Raw genomic sequence first — 23,227 nt, 5'->3', positions numbered from 1 at the left:
TGAAAAGTATAAAATGCATGCTAAATTTGGAAGTTAAATAGGGTCAATCCAATGACTTAGTGTTATTCTCTTTTTTGTAACTGAAAATATCAGTTCAATTATTATTAAATAAACTGCAATTCAAATAATGAAGGAGCCATAGATTTTTGGATAGAAGCATTAATTTTGGAGGTATAATTTGAGTAGTTAACTTTCAGAATTAAATACCCCTTGTTAGTTTATACGAGATCTGTTTATGATTAGTATGTTGAAAACATTCAAAATATTTTGCATGTTCAATTTTTATTTATTTATTTATTAAAGATTTCTGCCTGCATGTTCAATTTAATATGCTTTTTTTTTAATTTGAATCCCATAGTTTCATAAAAAAGAAACTTATGTGCTAAATATTTTGAACATTCAGGTAATGATCATTTAAATATGTGAGCCTAACAAAAGAGAAACAATGATCATAAAACTTTATATTTGAATAACAACCTAGTCTGTTTATCCCACAGTAAGAATGACTTAATTACATTCTCCAGTTCAACATATTCCATTTAAATAGGTCTCAAAATCTTGAAGCTATTAGAATTACAAGGAATTTTTATCAGAAACACTAATGTGAACATGCAGGAAGGAAGAGAAAATATCTGAAGTAAATCAGAAGTTTTCTTAATTTTTATGTTTAAAGAGACATTGGTATTCCAGTTAATTACTGAAACTTTGATAGAATTCAAACTATGTTTATTATAGAGTATTTCATACACTGATACACACATATATGTATATATATATATGTGCTTACACATACATATGTTTTTTTACTTTGTAATTGTTTTAATTTTATATAATATATATATCAAGTCAAAATCAAAAATTTACCAAAGTAGTATTTATCAGATACACACATATAAACTAATTTTAAAAGAGATACTTTGCCCTGTTGAAATTAAATACATGAAATGTGCAGTTTGTTTCGTTGAGTTATATGCTCAGATTCCAGCTGGGAAACTTCTTATAACAATGCTTTAATACCTATCTTTTAAGCAATGTTGCTTACAAATATGTAAGAAAGTCAAAGTTACATTTGTTAGTGATGTGAGGTCAAATGTCATGTTTTTAATGTGTAAAGGAGGTACAATACCTGCACAGTTACACAGAAAAGGTGTTTACCCTAGGGATAACCACTCACTGGAAATGAAAATATGTGCAGCTTTTCAATGGCTGCGAGGGTCAGAAGGAACTTGAATCTCATAAAATTATCACTGAATTAAAATAAATCTATGAAGACTTACATTAGGATATTTTTGGTCACATCAGTATGTCACTGAGCCATTACAGAAATTCAGTTGCAAATATGAAGCATTTTGGCATTTTGAAGAAGAAATGAATCTCCGGAAATATAATTACATGAGTGATCTGTAAAGATAGTTCTGAAATTGTGTATACTTTAAATACTTCATACACAATTACCACGTGGACATTAAATGAAGTCTCAATTTGTTGGATGTATTCCAACATCACTCTTTATGAATTGCCTTAGACAATGAAAACATTTTGGGGTTGAATTAAGTAAGATAAATATTATAGACAAATCTGCATATTTGCACAACATACATATTTATTAAAATATTTATTCACTTGGACTACAGGCATATGGATTCTCTATAGGCTAAATAAAGTGATACCTACTTGTAATTCTAGCACTTATAATGCCTTGGAAAATGGATGCAAATTTGAAGTCAGTCTTTGCTGAACGTGATACTTTTGAAAAGAATAACAAGTACAGAGGGTGTTATACATGCAGACATAGAAATTTCATAGGATAGACTAATTCCCTATAAACATAAATTAATCATGTTCTACAGCATTTTATATTTAGCTACCACGAGAAAAAAAATTCATTTCTATCTACTACATTCGTGGCAAAATCATCAACTTTCATAAAGGATTTTCAGTAAAATATAAAATATTTATTACTTTAATGTATTTAATATTCTAATATCATCTGTCTAAACTTACTTAACAGTGCCCTGTTCCAATGGGAGATATCATATATTTTTTAATTTTATTTTATCAATTTATATTTCAAAGTACTCCTTCATTAAAGTTCCTAAATGTCTTATTCTTCAAAAGTTCCTAATATATGTCAGACAGTGGTCATGACATTAGTATAACTAATATGCTGCGGGCATGAAACATGATTAATTAAACACATATATTACCTGTTTGGTAAAATATTATGTGAGATTAAGGATTATGAAGAACAAAATACCACAACGTTGGAATGCACCTAATTTTAGAGTATATGAATCAGATTTCTCATAGTCACAGATAATGGAATCAGTAACTGAACAAATTGGGGATAATAGAGAAAGCTCCACTGGACACAATTTTTGAATGATTTATGCATTGTGTCCTCCAATAATTTGAGCATAATTATCTACCTGACTCATGTAAGCTGGTTAAAGAGCCTTACTTCTAGAGATACAGGGTGGGAAGGACAGACAGAGTTCTTTCAGAGAACGAATAGGATAAATATTTAATTTGTCAAGTGATAAACATTTACAGGAGCCATGTTAATGCAAATTGTAACATACATATACATCAGACATGATAAAAATGACACTTGGATAAAAAAATCCACAAAGGCTTCTATCAATAATGACTGATATAACCAAATCTTGTTTGGAATTTAAAGACATGTCAACACTTGTAGCACATTTTTATAATGCAAATAAAGTTAGACATTATGGAGAACATTTTGGAATTTTCTAAAAATGAAACACAGAAATGCCTATGATTTAGCAATTATCCTGTTGGCAACATATGCATAGGAAAAGAAGTCAGTATTAATTCATAACATTACTATGATTATTGTATCCTTATTAACAACACCCAATATAAGGAACCAACCATAAGTTCCATCAACAGTGTTGTAGTTTGCCATTGCAGTAAAAAACAGCATGAATAAAAGAAATATGGGAGAAAAGGGTTTGTTTGACTTATATATTATAGTTCATCACTGAGAGAAGCTAAGACAGCCACTGGAGACAGGAAATGAGGAAAAGAAAAACTGAGCAAGAATGCAGATTCCTAGCTTGGATTTTAACTGACTCTGGATCCACTAAAATTGACATCCAAGTTTTGTATCACCAATAGATGATTGTATAAAGAAAGTATAGCATAAATAGGCTAAAAATGATATTCAGCCATAAAATAGAAGGAATTTCTGGCATGTACAACAACATGGACAAAGCTGAGAGACAATATCATAGGTTAAATGAACTGGGCACAAAACATAATAAGCAAAATCTCATTTATACTAAAATCGAAGACAGATTTACAGCACAATGGTGGTTTCTAAAACACTAAGATGTAGCAGACAGATATTGGTCAGGAGACAAACATAGACCTGACTTGAGATTTATCATACAAATTTTACCTATAGATAATAATAGAAACATACTGCATTTCAAAATTGTTAAAGCACATTTTAAATATAGTTACCACAAAATACGTGAAGTGATGAATTAATCATTTAGTTTAGTCATATCTGTCTATCATCTTGCTTTTTATGTATCTATATATCTATATGAACATTTATCATCTTTTTCTTACATCCATCATATCATCATCTAACTCAAAACTATATGTAATTTTAATTCATTATCAATGAAAGACCTTTATTAGAATATTACAAACTGAGAAGGAAACTTTCATATGCATTTTACTCTATTTCACATGTTGATAAAGGTAGGAGCTTAACTCACCTAGCTGTAAATTGAAATAAGAATTCAGAGAATTTATAGCAGATATGCATTTGAGTGACTTCCATTAGATTCTCACTAGAATATTGATAAATACTTATAATTATTTTTATGTTGATGAAATATGAATTTATAACTCTTAGTTTATTTTTAAATATTTGCCTACATGCATAAAGAAAATAAGTCCATTGTAGAAATTGACAGTCTATAGATTGATGCAAAAGAAACCAAATGCTACATAGTCAATGAAGTGGTAAACATCATGTAGTATTGATGAGTAAAATTTGTTCTTTGTAATTTCACTTTGAAAGACCACTGGGTCCTTAGATTAATTTCTCTTTCTACATACAATTTTTAAATAAAGGCATTTATCATAATTTTGAAACTCAGATATCAAAACTTGTTTCCCTGTGCTTTGAGTTCTTGCCCGATATCATACATAAATTTTGTTATGCTTATCACTGACACCCAAAAGTGAGTATCTTGATCATTAATTTTCATTATTTTTAAGCAGCAGAAAAGAATCCTGGAGGGATAGCTTAACAAGCAAGAGCACTTATTGCTCTTGCAGAGAACCTATGTTTAATTCATAGTATCTACATTATGGCAGACAACAATCTCTAACTTAATTTAAGGGGAGCAAATGCTCTCTTTTAAAACTCTCAGGAATCATGCACACACATACTGCAGATACACATATGCAAGCAAAGCAATCATGCTTTTAAGTGATCAGACAAACACATGGTGTACACACACAGGCAAACAAACATTAATGCTCTTCAGAGAACAGGTATATATGTGGTGTTCATACACATAAGCAGGCTAAATGCTCATACACATTAACCTAAATACATTTTAATTCATTTAAAATAGAGAAAGTTGTCTTTCAAATTTGATTAAGTGATTTAGTTTTCAAAGATGACCTGAAACATACATACAAAGGTTTGTATCTGTGTCAGTTATTAGATTCTGCATTAGAGCAGTTCATAGTTCTCATCACAATGAACGGTAGATGTTGCAGGAATCAGAAGGAGCACTGTGGATAAGCGAGACTCCAGAATATATTAGCTGTATTACATCTCAGTTTGCATGAGGATGATGAAATTTTCATAAGCAAAAGCTAGAAAAGTATTGACTTTTTCTGTTATAAAATTTCCCACACTATAAAAATAAACTATATTGGAAGAAGTAATATTTTATATTTTGATATGATCATAATTTCAAAATCTAAGAATAAGTTGAACAAAAATGTCAAATATAAATTACAATCCATCCCTTTCCCTAAAACCATACTTACCTTCATCTTTTGAAACTTTCCTGCTCTCAGAGAATGTTGAAGTTTTTGATGCCTGAAAATTAAATTGCTTTTCTGGAGATGACAACTGTGATGAGATCCTACAACAAATTCTTGGCAACAACCACTATGTTATCCTATATATGAGGATATTTAGTTTGCAAACTTGTATGACTAGATAATATAAAATACCCCTTCATTCTACTGTATTCTCAAATAATATGAATAGTCTGAGGTATGCTTCTCAGAAGTAGAAGAAAAATAGAAATTATAACATTTAGTAATATTTCAGGGAGTATTGTTTTCTGTCTACACACACCATTTATAAAGAAACATGAAGAATATTTTAAGTTATTACCAGATTATTTGCAGAGTACTAGCATTTCTTGTGTTTTAATAAACAGTACCTAGAAATGTGTGTATCATTACCTATAAATGTAGATAATTGATGTGTAAAATAAATAGAAAATAGTATTTTATAGCAAGTGATGTATAGGCACCTTTATATGATCACTTGCAAGGATACCCAAAATTTTATAAATAATAAAAAATAAATTATATAAGTGATGCCACTTCAGAATTTTTGCCCATGAAACAATGAGATAAGTAATAAGGAAAGTGTACATTTCATTTTACATTACTTGAACTGCAAAATTAATCAAAATCATGCTAAAGTCAGAAAGTATGTGTGTAAAGTGTGCTACAATGTATCACTTTCATCATCTTTTGTGACATTTATAAAGATCTGACATTGAAAACAAAGAGGAGGAACAACAGTTTAATAATACAGATATAGATTATATTTTTTGAAAGAAATATTTTGTTTAAAATATTCTATCCCACCACTTATTAAAACTAGCTCCTTTATCTTTTGCAGATAGTAGGACATTTTATATTCTTTCCCTCTCTTTCAAGAATCAGGCAGCTGAGTAACAACGTGACCAATTTTCTTCTCCTTGGCTTGACATAGGACCCCAGGAGAAAGAACATAGTGCTTGCCATTTTCCTGTTCTTTTATATGGGGACATTAGTGGGTAACTTGCTGATCATTGCCACCATCAAGACAAGTCAGGCACTTGGGAGTCCCATGTACTACTTCCTGTTCTACTTATCCTTGTCTGACACCTGCTTCTCTACAACTGTAGCCCAGGATAATTGTGGATTCCCTGATGGAGGAGGCCTCTATTTCTTTCAGTGAGTGCATAATCTAAGTCTCTGCATGACATTTATTTGGCTCCCAGGAGATCTTCATCCTCATCCTCATGACTGTTGACCGCTATGTAGCCATCTGTAAGACCCTTCACTTCACGACCATCATGAGCCACCAGGTCTGTGGGATGCTGGTGCCCATAGCCTGGATAGGATCCTGTGTGCATGCTTTAGTTCAGACTCTTCTGGCCTTGAGTTTACCCTTCTGTGGTCCCAACAAGATTGACCACTATTTCTGTGACTTGCAGCCACTGTTGAAAATTGCCTGTTCAGACACATATATGATCAACCTTCTCTTTGTGGCTAACAGTGGGACCCTTTGCACAGTGAGTTTTCTCATGCTCATGGTCTCATATGTCATCATCCTTTATTCCTTGAGAAACCACAGTGCCAAAGGGAGGAAAAAAGCCCTCTTCACTTGTGTCTCCCACATCATTGTAGTCATCTTGCTTCTTGTGCCTGGCATATTTATATATACACGTCCTGCAACCACCTTCCCCATGGACAAGATGATATCAGTGTTTTATACAATTTGTACACCCCTTCTCAACCCTCTGATTTACACACTGAGGAATGAATGCAGAGGTGAAAAATGCCATGAGGAAGCTTTGGAGCAAAAGATACCTCAGGTGACATATAAGAAATTAAAATTTGAGTTTATTTTAATAATGAAAATCTTAGCTTCCAATTACATGGTTAGAATAACACTGTCCTGGGAATGGTGATTTGTTTCCTTCTAAAGAATGAGCAAAATGGATGCTTCCTGAAGTAAATACCAAGTTATTGTGTTTTTTTTAAAAGAAGACAGGAGGGAGAAGTGAATATTTATCTGACTGACTTTGTTTTAAATGCTGATCCCTGTTAGGCCCATGTTTAGGGCAAACAACTTATATTCAGAGCATGTAATGTTTACCCTATCTCAAATGATTTACTTTATTATAGATTTTTTCTTTTGATTCTATTTACTCATGACCTTTCTATCCATCTTTCTGTCAATCAAAGGAAAGCACTGTAATCACAAATTTATAGAAGATTTCTTTCAAGGTACAGTGTGCATGTGTTATTTGTGAGAGATAGTGTGCGTGTGTGTTTGTGTGTGTACATGTATGAGCACAATCAAACTTTAACTTATTTCTTATTCTTTTTAAAAAATTATTGATTATTGTGGACTTCACATAATGCATCTCAGGACCTCTCATTTCCTCCCATTGCTTCTGCCCTATGCCTTTTCAACGGTGTCCCCAAAACAAAATTTTAAAGGTAAAAAAGTATTAATCCCTCAAAAAATTTTTTAAAAAATCTTGACATGGAAGCTGTAACGGTTCCCAATGAGTCATCCAATATACTTTTTAGTTAATACATCTTTACTTGTAAGTGTTGATTGCAGAAAGTCATTGGTCTGTTTCAAGGCCTCTGGCTTGTGCTACGCCACTGATGGTGGTCTATCACTGAGCCTCTTGGATATCCTATTGTTGCCTTGTGTCCTGGAGTTCCTGTAGCTTTGGATCTGCAGGTCCAGTCCCTTTATATGCTCCAGCAGTAACTAGATGAGGTGGGTGTAGTGATGGGCTACCTCGTAGTCCGTGGTCTTGGCCTGGGTGGTAGCTGGGTTGGTCAGTCTCTCAATTTTTTCCCATCGCCATTACTCAGGTAAACTCTGCAGCACTAACCCACATATCTCATCCAATGTAGCATACAGTAAGGAGCTGAACCAGTTCTCTTTCTTTCACTCCTTGGATCCAAATCAACTGCATTCATACAACCAGAGTCAGCTCTACTGTTTTGCCACTGTGGAGGCACATACCTTAGTCATCAACTTGGTCACAGGTTGTGGACTAGACTCTGCCTTTACCAGGGCCCTTGGTGAAAAGGGGAGCCTCAGACATCAATAAAATGCATCAGGGTCACAGACCAAGTAATGGCCATTGGCAGCAACCCAAATTGAGACATCTGGTTCTGGGTGGCAAATAGGGCATCCACCTCAGCCAATTCCTCACCACTCTCTCCTCTTCAGATCTGCCTCTCTCCTCAGCACATGAAATGTTCTGTCTCTCTCTTTTACCCCCATTTCTTCAACCTGTACTAATTCACCACAAAGGTGTCCATTTGCCCACTGTGATAGGCACTGGACAAACTCCTGGGTGAAATATTCTCGCCCCAAGTCTAGAGACCTGGGGCAGAGCTGTGCTTGTCCTCAAATGTCTGCCTGGCTTGAAAAATGCCAGAAGCTTCTTGGGTTAAATTCTTCCTGCCTTTACTCCTTATTCTTATAAACTAACTAGGGAACACCTCTAAACTTAATTGATATTATGATTGTTGCCATGGTTAGAATATATATGAATATATCTGTCTGTTTCTCTCTCTCATTTATTGTGATTTTTATTTAAAATTGTCAGATGGCTATAAATATGCATTTTATACTCTTTTTGTCAAGGAGTTTATCATATAGTGAGGATTTCTACTTATATATTCACAAAGTTTAAAAGTAGTTGTCATGGATTTCTCCTCATGTACTTTTGAGTGTCTTTAGCATTTTTAATGTTACAGGTCTTTTGACATTTATTTAATTCATGCGTATGTGTGCACGTGCATGTATAGGTCTTTTACATCTTATAAAAACCACAAAACTACTGTTTTTACATCCATTTACCTTCGTAGAAACTGATCATATATTATTTATACAACCTGTTGAGGTTAGAACTGAGCAGAGAAACATTTCACAAACCCAGTTAAACGCCTGCAAGAGCTCAAATGAGTATTCCCATCATCTTGTTTAGATTTTACCATGATAGGGATGGCATATCAACTGTCATCAGAGTTTTATTTATGTTTTTTAACTTTTTATTTATTAAATGACTTTCACATCATGAATCATGATCCAATTCATTTCTATATCCTTTCACATCTGCCCTCTGTCCCTGCATTTTTCATCAATGACAAAGTTTAAGAGAAAAAGGAAAAATTTAAAGATCTTGTCCCGGAAGCTGCAATGAGACACAGTGAGTCACACAATAAAACCCTTTGTCCGTATATATTTACTTGCCAGTGTTCATTGCAAAGAGTTATTTGTCTGGTTCAAGGCCTCTGGTTTCAACTACACTAGTAATTCTGGGCCCTCAGTGAAACTCTTCTTGGATATTGCGTTTTTGTCCTGTGTTGTGGGGATCCTGCATCTTTGATGAGCAGGTCAGGTACCTTAACACTCCAGCAGATCATAGATGGGGTAGATGTTTAGGAGGACCATGTTATAAACCTTCTGGGTGTGGGTTGCAGGGTTTGCTGAGCTGCCAGTGCTTTCCTGTTCTCGCCATCAGGATGAGATCTCCAGCATTGCCCTGGCTAATTTACCTTTGCAACAATAAGCTACAGTTGGGGCTAGTTTCCTATTCTCATACCCTCAGGGCTGGTTCCCCTTCAACTACAACATACTGGCCATCTCTACTGTGTTGCCAAGACAAGGTGTAGGGACTTCTCACTCCAGTCCTTCATGAGCAAAGTTTTAAATGTTTAATATGGTATCACTTAGCTAGAATCACTAGAAGGTATGAATCCTTAAAATGTACTCACATTGTTCAAACAAAGATTTGTAACCTCTGGCTAGCATTTCTCCTTATCATTTATTTCAGTGCTACCACGACTGCTTCACTTTCTGACTACATCTTTTAGATGCCAGCTGCTTAAGCTCTGGCATAGGAATTCATATGAATTTGTAAATTTTGCAGGGAACTTTGCAACCATTCAAATATTTCTGAATATGCAACAATCAAAATTTGATTAAAAATTGTAAATGATGAATTTGAGATGTTGCTGACAGTGCTTCTCCAAGTTTTACTTGACATTTCACTGCTGTCTTAGTTAAAGCCAAAAAACATTACCTGAAAAACCTAAGCTTTCTGTTGAGGCCATTGCATGTGGTGATATCTTGTTTGTATAAATACAGCTTGCCTGAAGATCAGAGGATACAGCTAGCCACTAGTTGATAATAGATGTCTGAAGGACTGTACAGACAGTGATATGTCTGGGTGGAGAGAGGAAGTGATAAGATGGAAGAAAACAGGAGCTCAGTCTTTTTTTGGCTGGGAAGTTGAGTAGTACGGTGACTGTGGTTTGCTCCTTTATCTCTCTCATCTCTCAACTTTTTTCCCTATATCTGACTCCAGGCTTTTTATTATTGACGCCTGTTAAAACTTGTGCTATAAAATGTCACCCAACATAAAGGCACAAATTTATGAAAAAGTTGCTGGCCTGTGTCTTTTCAGTAACCTGCACAGGCTGAAGGTGCATGCTGGAGTTGCACATGGTACTTCCACCAGAGTCACCATCTAGCTGTCTAGGTTGTTCTCTCTGCTGTAGGAGGTTGGTGACCCACCTGGTCCAATAATAAACACAGAAAAATTGTGTTATTTGCAATATTATTGGCCAATAGCTTAAGCATATTTCTGGCTAACTCACATATTTTAAATTAACCCATCTCCATTAATCTGTGTATCACCACAATGCTGTGGTTTACTGGGTAAAGTTCTGGCATCTGTCTCTGTGGGGCTACATGGTTTCTCAATGACTCTGCCTTCTTTCTCCCAGCATTCAGTTTAGTTTTCCCCAACTAGCTCTGTTCCCCTATAGCTCTACTATAGGCCCAAAACAGTTTCTTTATTAATCAAATATAGTCACAGCCTACAGAGGTGAAGCCCACACCATCTCTTTCTCCCAAAACCTCCATCTGATCTTCATATTTTTTGTTGTTGTTGCAGCCTCTTTGCAACAAACTCCACAGGTCCAAATTCCACAGATATCTGTGCTCCAACTTCCACAGGACTGACCTATCCTAGACCCATTGGCTCTGCCTTCATGGGTAGCCCCTACCACACAGGCATTTTTCTGCACAATTCCACGTGTCACCCACTTCTTGGAGACGGAGAATATGTTGATGCACAAAGGCAACCTCTATATAATGACTGTGTCCTGGATTTATGTCACACAGAAGCTTTAAATTTTTGAGACAAAATTGTAGGAGTCAGAAAAAAAATGAGTTATTTACTAAAGTTATATAGTGCCTAAAGAAAGTCATCACAGATTTCTTAAGATTAACTTCAGCAATAAATAGAAAACCACCAGATTCAGAAGCTGGATAAATAATAATTGAATCTCTGACCTTTTAAAATACCAGTGCAAAATCCAAAAAGATCATTAGTTCATTAAAGATAGATCAGCACCCATGGAGGAATGGACCTAAGATATAATCAATGTTGAATCTCATGACCATGATGATTAATGGATAGGAGAGGTGATTTTCAGGGGTTTGAATAAAAATCAAAATGTCAAGGGTTTCAATTGTAATAAACATGATCACCTAAAAGGAAATTGTAGACAGGATGTTCCTATAAACAATATTGTTTCTAAGCATATTTCAAACAGAATGTGTGTCCCTTCTGGATTATGCAGAAGTTGTGGCAAAGTCATATATTAGACCAATGAAAGTATGTCAATAAGGGTCAGTCAAGGTAATGCTTTCCTTTTGGGAAACTCCTTGAGGGGCCTCTTGCAGGCCCCCAGGCCAAATTAGGTTCAGTCATTTCCTGTAATCATGGAGGAAATTCCTTCCTAGAGCAAGTAAAGAACCTAGTGCCTGTAATAAGAAACCATACTGCTCTGGATGATAGAAAAGCTATGGAGGAGAGAACTAAAATTCAGGAAAAACCATAAAGCAAATATTTTGTCTAACTTCTATATATGAACAAAGATGAAAATTAAAATCTATGAATAAATGACATTGTCATTGAAGGCCTTGTAGACACAGATAGAGATATGACATTAATTGCACCAGAATCTTGGCATTCAAATTGGCCTCTTCAGGAGGTAAATGTTCAACTTTTAAGAATTGGAAATTTATTTCAGGTAAAACAGAGCACAGGATGGATCAAATGTATAGGAATAGAGGACAGAGAGGAAAATTATAGCCACTTGTGGATAACAGCAATAAACTTAAGGAGATGCTATTTGTTACAACAATGAAATACTCAGATTAACTTTCCTCTAATCTCAGAAACAAACCATAAATTAATGTATATTATGGAAAAAATATATTAGAAGGCATTATAAAGAACAGTCATGGACCATTCAGGTTGTACAAGAACAAAGCATAAGAGCTGCTGATACATGAAAGACACCTACAGCCCTACCTTTAAAGGTTTACAGGAAAACCTGTATGGGTTAAGCAATGGCCTTTAGCAACAAATAAATAGCAACACTTAAAATAACAGCACAGGAGCAGGCCAATAATCAGCATATTGAAAAATCAACTAGTCCTTGAAATTTTCCTGTATTTGCTGTTAAAAAGAAACATTGGAAATGGAGAGTGGCAACAAGCCTAAGTGCTATTAATGGAGTGATTTAGCCAGTGGGTTCTCCATTGTGCCAAATTCCTTTGCCTTCAGTATTATCTAAAGGATGACTTTATAATGTTTTTTGATTTAAAATATTGTTTTTTCACTATACCTTTACAAGGAAAAGACAGAGAAAATTTTGTCTTCATGATGACTACTTATAATAATTCTTAGCCTGCTAAGAGATATCAACACTTAAAATAACGGTGGGGAAATGGTCTGTATTCTGTCAATTAGATTTTAAATAAATGCCTATTGGCCAGTAGCCAGGCAGAAAGTATAGGTGGGACAACCAGACAGGAAATAGAGGTGGGTCAATAAGAACAGGAGAACTCTGGAAAGAAGGAAGCCCATTCCTTTGCAGTTGTGACCCTGCCACCGAAGAAGCAATATGTGACTGCTTCACTGAATAAGGTACCAAGTCACGTGGCTAGCATAGACAAGAATAATGGGCTAATACAAGTTATGAGTTAATAAGAAGCCTGAGCTAATGAGGCAATCAGTTTTATAACTAATGTAGACCTTTGTGTGTTTTCTTTGGAACTTAATGACTGTGGAAACCGGGCAGGACAAAAAACCTCAGACAACAGAAGATTCGCCCAAAGTGAATGTTAAATAGCCTCAACCTATGACAATATTTTGTAAGTCAGTCATTGGAAATAATACATAAGCAATTTCTCAATCTATAATTTACCATTATATCAATGATATTTTACTAGTTGACTCAAATATAGATAATTTATAAAGAATGTTTGAAGAAGTACAGATAATTTTTCTTTTTGGGGATGACAAATTTTCCTGAAAAAATATACAAAAAGGAGATTCTATTAATTATAGAGGATATAAAATAGGTCTATAGAAAATTAGACTAAAAAAGTTTCAATTAGCATCAATTGATTGCTGAGTCTTAATGACTTTCAAAGATTGTTAGGAGATATTGTTTATCTATGGCCTACTATTGGACTAGAAATAAAATGCACGCTGTAATTTTCTCAAAACCTTAGTCAATGACAAGGAATTATATAGTCCAAGAGAATTATCAGTTGAATTTGAGAGAGAATTGACTTTGATTAAAGAGAAATTGCAGAATGCACATGTGCTTTGTATGGATCTGTAGCTTAATTGAACTCTGGTCATGTTACCCTCTAAGCATTCCTTACAGGAATTTTAATGCAGAGGAATAAAATTCTTTAAGAAAGGATCTTAATACCACATAAACAGAATTAAAAAAACTAAAAACTTATGTGGAAAATATCTCTGAGTAATTCTAAAAGAAAAATTGCAACTTTATCAATTATCAGGAATTGACCCAGCAGAAAGTATAGTACCTATGAATAATGATTAAATTGACAAATTATGGGCAGAATGTGAACCCTTTCAAGGAACATTTAGTAATTTTTAAAGAGACTAAGAAAAAATATCTCAAAGGCAAAATATTTCAAATTATAAAGAGATCTACTAGACCCTTCCATGCATTTTATGAGAAACACCAATAACTGGGGCACCTTCATTCTGTACTGATGAAAATAAATAAAGAAAGACAGGCGAAAAATCAGAAAATTAAACTGAATCAAAACCCTTATGATTCAGTCCAAAAGAAAGACTTATATGCTATTCTCATGCTGTTAATAGATTTTACAAAAACTTTCAATATAGTTACTGACTTGCAATATGCAGAAAGAGTTTTTTTTGCATATTAAAATCACTGAATTTTTACAAAATGATACAAAATCAACATTATTATTTATTCATTTACAAGAAATATTTAGGAATAGGAATCATCCCATATGTATAACAGACCTTTGACCCCATAGAAGTCTGCCAGACCCTTTAGCACAAGGTAATGCAGAAATTATTGGATGGAAATGTACTGAAGGCCTCAGAATTTCATTAAAAAATCATGTCAATAGCAAGGTTTAAAATAAAACAACAAAATAACCTGGTATTTATATAAAAACAGACAGGAGGTCCAATGGAACCAAATTGAAGACCCGGATACTAATCCATACGTCTTTGAAAACCTGATTTTTGACAAAGAGGCAAACAATATCAAATGGAAAAAAACATTTTTAACAAATGGTGGTGGCCTAGCTGGATAATAACATGTAGAAGAATGACAATAGACCCATATCTATTACCATGCACAAAACTCAAGTCCAAATGGATCAAAGACTGAGAAATATAAATGTTGTTCAAGTGCTTTCGTTTTCATTGATGTTTTAAAGTGTAGAATTTGCTCCTTTTGTAAAAAATGGCTTACTGATTGGAAACTTTGGAAAAATATGTTTTTGTTGGGTGGGTATGAGAACAAGTACTTCCTCTACCTTATTCTGAATGTTTTGAAGAAATGAGAGTCTGCATGCACACAGGGAAGCATATATATGAAGAAATGTGTACATGCATCCATCCATACATAGACCCCATCGCTAATTATCTTACTGTACTCTGTAATGTGAAAGGTAATATTTAATACAATTAATGAGTACTATTAGTGACTCCATTATAATAAAATCTCAATTAAATATATTTATTTTTGTAATTGTAGACTGGACTTTCATTTCCCGGCCACACAGAATTGAATAATCAAATAGAAACTATATTAACAACAACACTGTTTAGCCAACGGCTAAGAAATATCCTAGTTATTGTTTATATCTTAAATTAACCCATTTCTATTAATCTATTTATTGCACAAGGCTGTGGCTTGCCAATAATGTTCTGGCATCTTTCTCCTTTGGCATGGCATCTCTTTTACTCCACCTCTCTCTCTCTCTCTCTCTCTCTCTCTCTCTCTCTCTCTCTCTCTCTCTCTCTCTCCCCCCCCCCCCCCCCCGTCTGTCTCTCTGTTCAGATTATCAGTCTGGCTTTACTCTGCTAATCCATTGGCTGAAACAACTTTATTCATCAACCAATAAAAAGGACATCCCACATTGAATATTTATGTCTATTTTCCGTTAGTCATTTAGCCCCTGGATAAATTATACTCTGCAAAAATTTATTTAGTTACTTGTTCTAAAGGGAGCTCACCAAATCTAGCTCAACCAGATCTGATTGAGCATGTGATCAAACAGGACTCTCTGATTGTGGCTGACAATGGGGGCTGACTGAGAAGCCATTGATAAAGGCACTGGGACTTGTTTTTATGGCATGTTCTGGCTTTTTGGGACCCTAGTCTATATGGATGCATAGCTCCCTAGGCCTGGATATAGGGGGCAGGGCCTTGGACTTCCCACAGGGCAGGGTTCCCTGCCCTCTCTCAAGCAGGGAGGGGGAGGAAGGGGGGATGTGTGGGAAAAGGAGGGGATTGGGAGGAGGGGAGGAAGTGTAAATAATTGAATGGAAAAATAAAAAAAAGAGTAACATTCAAAGAAAACATGCTAGGCAAGTGATTGTGTCATAAAAGTACCCTTCATCTACAAATTAAAGTGCTTTTTTTAAAAAAATTATTTAGTCATATTTTAATATTACATCTTATTTAAAATAACATGTTACTGTGACCATGATAAAATAAGGCTTTTTATAATACTTTCAGGCTGTTATAATCAAAGAAAACTATGTGATAATACTTTTAATAAATTTTTTTTATTGAGAAAAGAAGAAAAAAAAAAGTTTCCACCTCCTCCCAGCCTCCCATTTCCCTCCCCCTCCTCCCACTCTTCTCCCCCTCCCCCCACTCCTTTTCCCCTCCCTCTCCAGTCCAAAGAGCAGTCCGGGTTCCCTGCCCTGTGGTAAGTCCTAGGTCCTCCCCCCTCCGTCCATATCTAGGAAGGTGAACATCCAAACTGGCTAGGCTCCCACAAAGCCAGCACATTAAGTAGGATCAAAACCCCGTGCCATTGTCCTTGGCGTCTCATCAGCCCTTATTGTTCGCCATGCTCAGAGAGTCCGGTTTTTTTTTTTTTTTTTTTTTTTTTGGTTTTTCGAGACAGGGTTTCTCTGTGGCTTTGGAGCCTGTCCTGGAACTAGCTCTTGTAGACCAGGCTGGTCTCGAACTCACAGAGATCCGCCTGCCTCTGCCTCCCGAGAGTCCGGTTTTATCCCAGGCTTTTTCAGTCCCAGTCCAGCTGGCCTTGGTGAGCTCCCAGTAGATCAGCTCCACTGTCTCAGTGGGGGGGTGCACCCCTCGTGGTCCCATGGAGATAGAGACAGAGACCCACACTGGAGCACTGGACTGAGCTCCCAAGGTCCCAATGAGGAGCAGAAGGAGGGAGAACATGAGTTTAATAAATTTTTATTGAGTTAAAAATTAAGGTTTTCTACCTGTAAGCTTGAGATTTAATTAAATTTTTTTGATATATTTAAACTAAAAAATTATCCTTTAAAATGATAAATGTCCATATATACTTGTGTGTATACATACACACACATATATAATTTCAATAGTATATGAAAAAGTCCATTGTTGCAATGTTAAGTTTTGTATTTTCTTTCAGCTGTTTATTTAAACATTTGTAACTTATGAGATTGAAAAAAATCTTCAATGTAATTTATTATTATTTTGACCTAGAATTTCTATAAAATTATTACCATGTTTAATTGTGTTATTCATGTGTTTATCTCTAGGGGTGTATGTATATGTGTCTGTGTCTCTGTATGTTCTCATGCTATGACACTCATGTGAAGGCCGGAGAACTTAAGTCTCTCCTTTAACCATGTGGGTCTAAAATTGGATCTCAGGTTGTCAGGATCTCTTCAACTGTTGCATCTCACTGAACATATGTTTTTATACTTTAGAATCTTATGTAATAATTGAAATTTAATAATGTCATAATATAAACACACTTTCTTTTGAGAAACATGCTGCTTGTAATTTTTACTTTCATAAATAATAATTTTATAAGACAACAATTTCTGAAGTATTAAGAATGTTACCTAATGTTAAAGGAATCATTGTTATTTGTAAATGTTAACTGTTTTTCAATATTTTATATTACTTGGTTAGCTATTAACTTACCTGGCTTGATAAAATCACCAAAGCAAACATTTAAATAGAACTAGTTCTAGTCACAACTTGGCAACAGCGCCACCTGCTGGATAATAAGTAATATGGCAGTTTTCGTTTCCAACGCAAATTTTACTGCTTTGTTTACTAATACAATGGATTATATCATGTGAGGTTTATATGACTATTGGGATACCTTAATTTACTGGTCACTGGGTTTCAGTTTTCTTTTCCATATTCTATCATTAAGGAAGAATATGGCACTCCTAAGAAGGATACAATCTCTACGGACCAATAATGAACAACTAGTTGAAAGGATTAAAATTATTGAAAATCAGAGGTTATCTGAACAAGTGGATACTATGATAGACAAAATTGACTCCATATCCAAGGGTATTAGGAAGTTACCTGAAAGGGTTCAGGCTGTTGCATTTGATGTTCAGATGTTATCACAAAGTTTTGATAAGGTAACAGACAGAATGTACCTCCAAGATGGGAATCTATATGAAAAGTTTAAGGAGGACATGTTATCTTTGAAGGAAAAAAATTGAAGTCTTGGAATCACAGGTGCAGAATGGGGTTATAGAAAGATCAAATCATACTATAAAGAATATGCTGAACAAACAGAAAGGGATGGAAAATACCCCCAGAAATAGATTGCATAATGCTTTATTAACCTTGAATTTTCACACTAATGAGAAAGGAACAACAGTGGCAGAGAGACATTGGATAATGGAAAAGTCTGCTGAACTAAATAAACCAGTTTATTTCAAAGATGTGCTGACCTCTCAATGGAAGCCAGGAGATGTGTTACATTGGGGAAGGGGTGTTGCTCTTGTTTCCACAGGAGAAGAAAAATTGTGGATACCATCAAAATTAATAAAGGTTCGATTTGAAGAGGAGAAACCTCTTGGAAAGGAGAAATGACAGCTAATCCACAAGGATGATATTCATATGGGTGGTAAGAAAAACATATAGAATGGGGGAAGGGTTCTGTTCTTATCTCCACAGGAAAACACTCATCTTTGAAAAATTCAAGGGACCCTGGATGTTTGGACACTGACAGATGGAAAAATAACTGCCCAAAAGGGACTATCAAGAATACTGAATAGGTTCTGTAAGTAAAATATACTAAACCATATTTCTAAATTTATAGAGCTGGTTTTGGAGTTGGACTCTGGCTCAGTCCCTCTCTAATTCCAAGCCTGTTGTTAAGAGAAAAACCCAGAGTTTCTGGAGTTTCTGTCTCATGTCAAGAGCCATGATATGGGACAGAAAGAAATATGAGTTTAGAAAACATCTTTGCTTTTCTTCATATCTATCATACCTTTCATTGAATATATCTATCATGCCTTTCATTGAATATACATACATACATACATACACACATATATATATATATATATATATATATATATATATATGTCTGTTTATGTCTATGTGATTAATGTTTAAGTTTTCCACAATGAACAATGAGTTTTTCCTACGGTGATATTTGAAGTTTCCAGGAAGAAGATGGGGCCCCATAACAACAACTCTACCTGGTTTATATGACGTCATGATACTGATAGTGCTACTACAAGACCTGTTTTGGGTACCAGCTGCACAAGAAGGTTCCAACTTGGTTAGCTGAAATGGTGCACATCTTGTACAACATTCTGGCCAGACCTGCACAAAATACTCAGAGACTATTTGCAACTTTAAAAGACATTGACCTTGAAATTTAACCATCATTTTACTTTCACAGGATCCCCCAGAAAGAATGTCACCTCCATGACAGCTGGAAGTAATTCTAGAGGACGACATCGCCTCTCCCAGTAAAGTTTGTCCTTGAGTTTAGGGACATCATTTAGGGGTTGATTATAATTAGTATATGATTGAGGGTTGGGGGAGGAATTTTATAAGCTCAGGGATCTTTTTGGAAAAAAAAGAGGGATAATTGGATGATGGGATAATAGATTGGTACTTGTGAGTTATTGTTTTTAGACAATTATATTGGTATCGATTCTTGTATATTGATACAAAGTTAAATTATATTGACTATTGTATGCATGCATGCTTCTATCTCTGCTTAAAACATTTTTATGTGTTGATATATATATATATATTGTATGGATATATGTATATTTACCATATTGCAGTGTATATTTCCACCTATGATTAAGATACTTATATATTGTTTATGTATTGAGATATATTTACCATACTGCAATGTTTATATTTGGAGGTCATATTGTCCTCATTTATTGCACAGTTGTTTATTGTCTTAGTCTTTAAGTTAGATAGGTATTGAGAATTATATAGATCAATAGTCATCTAAGTTTGTTATTTATAATTAGACCAATCAGGTTTTTTAGATACATAGAGATTATATTCAGTATAGATAATCTTCAACCTCTTCAGAGAGCTGTAGAAAATGGCCTTTAATCTAACTCAGAGTTTCGTGGTGGTGAGACACAATTGCTCCTGGCAACACCTCTATTCCCGAGAGAATGTTGAGCACCAAAGACACTCCACCTGGAGCCTTTCTTCTTGGCAGAACTGGCCCTTGGGCAAAGAAATGCCCATACCTCAACCACTGACAGAGATACAGAGTATCCATAAATGGATAAAAAAGGACTGTCATATCCTGCCAAGACAGGATAAGATAGTTTTGACAAGTTTCTTGCCTTTGAAAACGGTATGTTGATGTGGGAGTGTCATATATCAATCTGTTGATTTCATTGGTTAAGCAATAAAGAAACTGCTTGGCCCTCATAGGTTAAAACATAGGTGGGAGGAGTAAACAGAACAGAAGTCTGGGAGAAAGAAGCTGAGTCAAGGAGTTGCCATGATTCTTCTACTCCAGGCAGATGCAGGTTAAGATCATTCCTGGTAAGCCAGCTCGTGGGCTACACAGATTAATAGAAATGGGCTAGTCCAGGTGCAAGAGTTAGCCGAGAAAAGGCTAGATATAATGGGCCAAGCGGTGTTTAAAAGAATACAGTTTCCGTGTAATTATTTCGGGTAAAGCTAGCCGTGTGGGCGGCCGGGTGCTGGGGACGCAGCCCCGCCGCTCCTACTACTACAGTATGTCAGTTACGTTAGGCTTTAGCCAAAGTTGGTTGCTTCAATGCTGCAAACGTGACCTTGGGTGATTGCCCAGATAGCTAGTTGTCTCTGTGATTTGCTGCATGTTTTGGAAGTTGTTTAATTGCACTTCCTAATTACTCAGGTAACATTATTTCCTTTCTCAGATCTTTGATGGGGTTGAAGACTATATAAATGTAGTTACTTTCCTCTCATGACTTGGCCAAATTATTTATTATACAAGACTTAAGCTAGTTAGAATAGGTTATTTGTACTTATTGTATATAATATCGTAGTACGTTTAAAACTCTCTTACTTAAACAAAAGGGGGAGGTGTTGCAGGAGCTCCTTCCGCTCCTTCAGCCAATAGCTGCTGAGATACCAGCCCATTGGGGTGTGGTCTCTCTCTTTAAAAAAGCAGCAACTGCCCTCTGCTCACTCTGGTTTCCGGCTCTGCTTCCAGCGACTAGGCTCCCTTCCTGATTGTGCAGAGGGCTGTTGTCTGGGACGGTGATCTGTAAGTTTTTCCCCCTTAAATAAATAATCATTCTATTAATCATAATTTCAAACTGGTGACTTACCTTCATCTTTTAGGTTATTGTGGTGTCTTTAATTGAACCCTGCATGGAAGACTTGAAGGCTAGAACTTTAAGGCTCCCATTACATTTCCCCAGCCTGGCACCCCAGGGTCTCCCATGGGGAGGCCAGGGTCTCCCATGGGGAGGCCAGCCATTGAAGAGGGGTACAGTGACCCTGGCTTGGGAGCCCTGAAAGAGTGGTCACATCTTCCCTGGCCTGGCATCCCAGGGCCTGATTGTCCCTGGTGAGGCCGGCCCTGGATGAGGCAGTGCATATTCCCTGGCCTAGCACTCCAGGAAGCCAGCAGCCCAAGGCTTCACTGACACAGGGGAGGTTAGCCATGGAAGAGGGGGCACATCTTCCCTTGCCTGGCTCTCCAGGGCTTGGCCAGTCCTGCTTTGGCACACTGTAATCCATACCTGAATTGGTTTTTTTTCACTTTCTTTCCTGATACTATGTTCCAGATTTCTGGGGGAAGTGTCTTAAGGTTCTTTGGTTTATGTTTTTTTTTCACATTCTTAGAGTGAAAGTCATGAATATCTGCATTAGAAAATTTTCCGTTATGATCCAATTTAATATGGCATTTATCTCCAACTTCATATTGTAATGTAGCAGCAATGAAATAATCACATTTTTGAACTTGTTTGGACTTCATCCAAATTTCATTTCTATAGACTGCTGGGTTGAACCACTTAAGAAGAACCTTTCTGAACAGAGGAAGGCCAGCCATGTTTTCATTTTTCTCTGGGTTCTCCCTGCCCCAAGACCCAATTCCATTCACATCAGTAGCAGCAGTACTCTTTCTCTTGCAGCTATCATCCTCAAAATCTCACATTTCACTATTGCTTTCACCAGTCACTTCAGATGTTTCTAGTCCCATCATGATTTTACTAACATCAGTTTTAAATACCTTTTCTTACAGCAATTCATAAAGGAGAGACTGACACATCGCAGAACTATTTTTATGTTTGTTATAGGATAGGAAATATCATCATTTCCATTTGAAAAACACAGTAACACCTTTTCAGGAAAATTATTATCAGTTACTTGTGAGAAATATTTGGCACCTGATATATTCCAAAATCTTTCCTGTACATAAGAGAAAGGGGACTTTCTACCCACTTGTCCTACCCATTCCTATGGGTTTTCCAAACGTTTTAAATATTCTTCAAATGATGCTCTATAAATGCTTCAAATTTCTCTCTGTCCTCTCAAAGGTAGTGAATACAGGCCATTCCAACTTCCACATGGCAAGACGGAGAATACAATACCTGCTAGCTACAGCTCTGAACAAGTAAAACCCGTTCTTTGCAACCAATTTCTGATACAAGCCGAGTTTGGGCAGATAGGCATCCATGGGCTCCTTGAGCAGCCCCATGCAGCCCTGGTCCTTGCCGTTGGGCATGCCCATGGTTAAAAACCCTAACATTTAACCCTAATCCTAGCCTAACCCTGAGTACCCTAACCCCATAACCAACCTGAACCTGAACTCAAAGTTTAAATCCTAACCCTAACCCAACCTGAACCCTAACCCAAAACCCTCTCTAACCCTTACCCCTAACCCTAAACCCTTTTGCTGCTGCTGAGTTCTGCTAACCCTAACCCTCTAACCCTAACAACCCTAATTGTTACACCCAACACTCTAACCCCCTAATTCTAATACCTAACTCTAAGAAATCCCGAGTAATGGTAAATTTTAACCTTGCTCCCTTATCCTGACAAACCAAACATTTTGTTATATTGTTTAATAAACAAACTCTCAATTAAAAAAGTCTCATTTTCCCTTCTGTAACATTCAACATGCTATTTACAACTTGGCATGTGGTGTGTGTGTGTGTGTGTGTGTGTGTGTGTGTGTGTGTGTGTGTGTGTGTGTTTGAGTCTATGGATGATAGACTGTCCCAGCTAAGGATGATAGTTTTGGATACTTTCAGCATGGTGGGCTACATACCCTCTTTTTTAGTTATTTTTTATTTTCATCTTATGGTTTCTGGAATTA

The 23,227-nt window shown here is 35.8% G+C and overlaps 2 pseudogenes; one reads left to right on the top strand and one right to left on the bottom strand.

Annotated features, from left to right (window-relative positions):
* Nucleotides 1–1,706: 1,706 nt before the first annotated feature.
* Nucleotides 1,707–6,888, top strand: LOC121436636 (annotated as a pseudogene).
* A 14,674-nt stretch (nt 6,889–21,562) lies between these two features.
* Nucleotides 21,563–22,639, bottom strand: LOC121436635 (annotated as a pseudogene).
* Nucleotides 22,640–23,227: the final 588 nt, after the last annotated feature.

This window comes from Microtus oregoni, unplaced genomic scaffold, assembly GCF_018167655.1.
Source record: "Microtus oregoni isolate MIOR12 unplaced genomic scaffold, Mior012 000050F_000, whole genome shotgun sequence".
Lineage (NCBI taxonomy): Eukaryota > Metazoa > Chordata > Mammalia > Rodentia > Cricetidae > Microtus > Microtus oregoni.
This window is presented reverse-complemented; position numbering and strand designations above follow the sequence as displayed.